We start from the raw sequence: 6,271 nt of genomic DNA, 5'->3' as shown, positions 1-6,271 counted from the left end.
GGGAAGGGAGCTCTAGAGAAGTGTTTGAGAGCTCCCCCCCCCTTGGGGTGTGTTTACAAGCTTAGAGAACTTCCCTATTTATAGGCCTAGGGGAAGTGAAAATCTGAATTCAATATGGCTAATGCATACAACACTTGTTTTATAAAATCTGAAATGGTTGATGCACTTGTATTAGAAAATCTAAATTGGGTGATGCACTTGTATTAGAAAATCTTGAATTGGTTGATGCACTTCACCAATAGATCCCACCAGCAGCCCTAGCTCATCTTCATGTCACCATGACCAAGCTTCCAACCAGAAATGATAGCTCATACCTAGCTCACCATGACCAAGCATCCAACCAGCACATGCTGAGGTCAGCATGACCAGCAACTTCAAGGGCTTACAACTTGGGCTTCTCTTAATCAAATTAGGACTTTAAGCACTCGAAATTGAAGTTCAGAATGTCTTCTTTCCAGCCATATGTTATTTGGGCCAATCCAAGGTCGGAGGAAGAAGTTAAGGCCGAAACAAATTGCTAACCCATTTTCCGCGCTGATAAGATCCATCCTGAGCATGGTTCTGTGTTTGCTAGGTAACGGACTCCAGATTTATCCAATGGGGCTGAATTTTGGATATGTTATAGTAAACACCAATTGGAACAACTTTCATGAAGAATGTGGCCTCATTAGAGCTATGTAGGTTGTTGAAACAAAGCTTTCAATATGACCTACGGAACTGGACTGGCAGGGGGCTGTAGCCAAAATGAGTTTGTCTTTAAGCTCTTCATCCATTCATCCAAATTAGGCCTTAACATGCTTGAATTGCATGAATTATGCTCTCTTGCTCTATTTGCCTACAAAACACACAAAGGGAGGCAAATAACTTAGAAATCTAAGAAACTAAGCAAAAGAAGTAAGTAAATAGGGCATGTATATGTATGAAATTATGAGCTTAACACACCCCCAAACTTAGATTTTGCTAGTCCTCGAGCAAAACAAAAGAAAAAAATAAAAATAAAAATAAAAACAAAAAAAAAACAAAAAAAACAAAACAAGAAGTTAACTAGACCACTTTCGTAGGTAACTCGATTGCATTGAGCGTATGCAACAAGCCTTTAAACCTCTAGGCATCCCTAGTAGGAGGAGTTGTGTCTCCTGAGGGTTTAACAGATACGATACCCACAAACGTTTTTCTAACTCTACAAAACAAAATGGTTAGAAAACTTAATAGATTTGTTAGTCCTTAAGCAAAACAAAACAAAACAAAATACAAAAACGTTAACCTTCCAACCAGACAGAAATTCATGGCTCAACAAGGAACAAAACAAGCACTAAGGAAGTTCTAAACATTATTCAAGTGCTACCACAATCTCACAAAAATCATGCTCAAGGTGTGTGTGTGAAGTAGCCATGAAGATACAACTCATGCTTCTCAAACAACGATATGAATTCCTGCAAGAATGAACACAAGTTTGCCAAGCTAAACCAAGATCAATAGGACTTTACTTATGGATGTAATGGGGTTATAATAATGGTTAGACAAAGAATGGTTATGGAAACACAAGGTCTAAAGAACAAAGTAGAGCATGACATGTAAACAAGATTATTGACATTTGAAATGTAAGGCACAAAAATTGAAAAGCTCACAACACCAGATTTTGCAATTGAATCACTTCACAATTTGATTTTGACATTTACACACTTTGTATAATATTTGGCCCAATTTTACGGCTCTTTACCCTAGATCACCTTTATTTCTCCTTATATCACCCTAGGGTCGTGACTACATTGGCCACACTTCTTTTCTCTTTTTCTTTTGATTTTTTTTTTATAGCTCATTTATTGCCTTGAATACAATCTGAAATACAATCATACTCTACATGTTCCCTAGATGGTAGGATGTTTAATGGATGATAAGGTGATAGAAAGAAATGGCTAAGTGTTTGAGCACAAAGGGGTTTACAATGGAATATGTATTGTATGGGTTGATGGAGGAAAAAGAAAGAGGCTTAACAAAGATGGCCTAAATCATATCTTAGTTATAAACTTAACATTCCAGTGAATCACACAAGCAAAAATGCATACAATTGGGTAAGACATGCAAGAGTTGTATAATCATGGCTTAGGTGCATAGAAAGCTCAAGAATAATTATGTGAGACTTAGCTAGCAAAAGAATAAGATTCAGACCTAACACAATGCTTATCAAATTCCTAAGAGCCATATTAGAAGTTAGACTCAAGATTTATCATTGGTGTGGGAAGGAAAACTGAAAATGACTCAAAGAAAAGAAACATAAGCTAAAAAAAACTTTCCAGCACCCCCAAACTTAAATGAAGCATTGTCCTCAATGTTAAAGCAAAGTAAAGATGATTGAGAACATGTAAATGATAAGGGGAAAAGTTAAGAAGAATGTTTAGAAAGAAAAAAAAAATGAATATATAAGCAACTCACGGATGACCAGTTAAGGGCCTCAGAAAACACAGCCAGGGGATCCGGGAAGGTTGGAGGGGTCACAATGGTCCCGCTTAAAACCCAAACTTCTTAGACACCGAAGGTGTCGCCTAAAGAACTCCTAGACACTGTATTGACGGAAGTGCTCACTGGAGTTACCATAAGTCAGCTCATATGAAAAATCTTTTTAAATTTTTAAATTTTTTATTTTTTTTAAATTTTTTATAAAAAAAGAAACAGAAATTTAAAATAATAACAAGTAAAGAGAAAGGATTGAAATGCTCCCCCTTGAAGCGATTAGGTCGAGCGTGATGCATTTGGAGGTCGCGACTTCTCCCACTACTCCACACTTCCTATCTTTGAAGTTGCCATCTCTCTCCATTTTTATTGAGCTATTTACATTGCTAAAACAAACACACAGAAAAACTTGAAACGGAATTAAAGGATTATGAAATATAAAAAAAAAAAACTAAAAATGAAAAGGAAAAATCAACACAAGTCCAATTCCATGCTTCAAAGCAACAAGCACCAATGGGTTGTGTAAGCTGGGACTTAAACCCAGTTCTCTTGCTTGTTGGGCAATTGTCCTTTTCTGTTGGACTACAAACACAACTTGTCCATTAACGTCCTTAACTTTAAAACTTGAAATTGTCCAGTTAAGAAAAAAAATAATAATAATAAAGTAGGAAAGCCAAATAGAATCAAACAATGTTACCGATCCCCGGCAACGGCGCCAAAAACTTGTTGCGTAGATTTAGCTCCACCAAAATGGATTAAGCTGCATCCTCAACTTGTGATACTCGCAAGTGCACGAGCCGTTCGGTAGTATAGCGTATGTAAGTGCGAGGTCGATCCCACGAGGATTGGTGATTGAATGATTCAATTCATTTTCCCTACACAAAACAGAAATGAAAAAGAAGGGAAATAAATAAAACAAGGAAGAAAGAAAATACCTCAAGCAAATAAGTTCCCAAGTTCAATTAGATTAATGGATTGATTCTAGCTAAAGTATGATTAAGCCATGGTGTGTGGTCATAACCTTGTGTTCCTAATTCCCTAATTTGATCATTTGTTGTCTAACCTAAAATTAAGCATTAGGAACCCATTAAGCATAGAAGAACAATTTAAACAACCAAGCATGTATCTAATCCCTGTTGTCGAATGTCCATACATACTCTTCCTATTCATAGTTCAATTCGAATTAAAGCATGGTGTATACTCTTAATTCAAACCAAGATAGCTAACATGCAAGCCTAAATGGTGATCAATCATTCAAACTAGCATATTAACTTATAAGCATAATGAATAAGAACAAAAACCATAATTGAAACTTGGAAACTAATTCAACTTGAAAACTTAAGAAAAGAATTTACATTACAAAGAAAAATAAACTACAACTAAGAAGCAAAAGGAAAGCTAGAATTGAGAACTAGAAAGCAAAATTATGAGAATTTGAGGGAGAGAAGGGAAGGGAGCTCTAGAGAAGTGTTTGAGAGCTCCCCCCCCCTTGGGGTGTGTTTACAAGCTTAGAGAACTTCCCTATTTATAGGCCTAGGGGAAGTGAAAATCTGAATTCAATATGGCTAATGCATACAACACTTGTTTTATAAAATCTGAAATGGTTGATGCACTTGTATTAGAAAATCTAAATTGGGTGATGCACTTGTATTAGAAAATCTTGAATTGGTTGATGCACTTCACCAATAGATCCCACCAGCAGCCCTAGCTCATCTTCATGTCACCATGACCAAGCTTCCAACCAGAAATGATAGCTCATACCTAGCTCACCATGACCAAGCATCCAACCAGCACATGCTGAGGTCAGCATGACCAGCAACTTCAAGGGCTTACAACTTGGGCTTCTCTTAATCAAATTAGGACTTTAAGCACTAGAAATTGAAGTTCAGAATGTCTTCTTTCCAGCCATATGTTATTTGGGCCAATCCAAGGTCGGAGGAAGAAGTTAAGGCCGAAACAAATTGCTAACCCATTTTCCGCGCTGATAAGATCCATCCTGAGCATGGTTCTGTGTTTGCTAGGTAACGGAATCCAGATTTATCCAATGGGGCTGAATTTTGGATATGTTATAGTAAACACCAATTGGAACAACTTTCATGAAGAATGTGGCCTCATTAGAGCTATGTAGGTTGTTGAAACAAAGCTTGCAATATGACCTACGGAACTGGACTGGCAGGGGGCTGTAGCCAAAATGAGTTTGTCTTTAAGCTCTTCATCCATTCATCCAAATTAGGCCTTAACATGCTTGAATTGCATGAATTATGCTCTCTTGCTCTATTTGCCTACAAAACACACAAAGGGAGGCAAATAACTTAGAAATCTAAGAAACTAAGCAAAAGAAGTAAGTAAATAGGGCATGTATATGTATGAAATTATGAGCTTAACACTAACCCAGTCCGTACAGTGAGCTAGGGTTGGCTGATACAGGTGTTGAAACGATAATTTTTACATCTGTTGGGCCCGAAGTTTTCACAAAAAGAAGGGGTGGCAACCCATTTAAAATAAAATAAAATAAAATGCCAGCCGTAAACTGGTATTTGAATGGGACTGAAATTTTCCTGCCTGCAAGTTTATCAAAAAATACAAGTGTTTGCCAAGTATTAAACACTGAAAGATAAGCGTCCTAGCGGAGAAGTGGCTATTTACTTCAACTCAAACTCCTCAAAACTCATGCTCTATAAAAGAGTCATGCCTATGATAAAAAAAAAAAAAAAAAGAGGACAGAAGCAACAAGAAGAAGAACAGCCGCAGTAAGAAAAGAAAGGCAGCAAGCATACCAGAGAAAGCAAGAGCCATCTCAAGGTAAAATCTTAGTCCCATGGCCTAGTTTTCTTGTTTGCTCACATCTCCAGGTTTCGATGCTCTTGGCTGTGATGATTTCTATCATCATAAAAAGGTCAGAGATCTCTCAAGGCATAGCTCACGCTCAAGTATACAATCTACACCCATCTTTTTATCAGTCCAAAGAGAGATTCTTGGCTATGATGATTTCAATCATCATAAACCAAGTCAAGAGTCTCTCCAAGGCTCGGCTCCGCTCAAGATCAGTCCAAAGAGAGATTCTTGGCTATGATGATTTGAATCATCATAAACCAAGTCAAGAATCTCTCCAAGGCTCGACTCGGCTCAAACGATTCCAACGATGTTTTCAAAGCGTCCAGTCCACAACCGACAGGAAAGATTGTCCTCTATGATGATTTCAATCATCATATATCAGGGGATAATCTATTCTAACGGGCAGCTCCGCTCAAATATTCCCAAGCATACAATCTGCACCCATCTTTTGATCAGTCCAAAGAAAGATTCTTGGCTATGATGATAGAAATCATCATAAACAAGTCAAGAATCTCTCCAAGGCTTGGCTCCGCTCAAATAATCCCCACGATGTTTTCAAAGCATCCAGCAAACAACCAACGGGGAAGAATTGTCTTCCATGATGATTTCAATCATCATATTTCCAACAGGCAATTGTATGAAGCGTCTAAAACCAAAGGAGCCCTCACGGCAATTCAATTGCCTCCCTTCAAGTACTTGCTGCCAGCAAGTCAACAAAGACAAAAAAAAAAGGAGAAGAAAGCCAGCGGAGGGAGAGAGAACGGAGCAAAAATAAAAGTGGGGCGGGTACGCTTGTGTGTTGAGTTGCAGAGAGATAAAACAAAAGGAGGGCAGCCAAATATCAAAATAAAAGGAAGAAAAAAATGGGCTATGTCGCACAGCCAACTCATCTTTTGGCAATTTGTCTTGGTTTACTTTGAAAGATGAAAAGAAAAGGTACAGCAATAGCAAATAAAAAAGGAGTTGGCAAAGCAAGTACCACAAG

Source organism: Prunus avium, chromosome 3 (genome assembly GCF_965620075.1).
Source record: "Prunus avium chromosome 3, drPruAviu1.hap1.1, whole genome shotgun sequence".
Taxonomy (NCBI): Eukaryota; Viridiplantae; Streptophyta; class Magnoliopsida; order Rosales; family Rosaceae; genus Prunus; species Prunus avium.
This window is presented reverse-complemented; position numbering follows the sequence as displayed.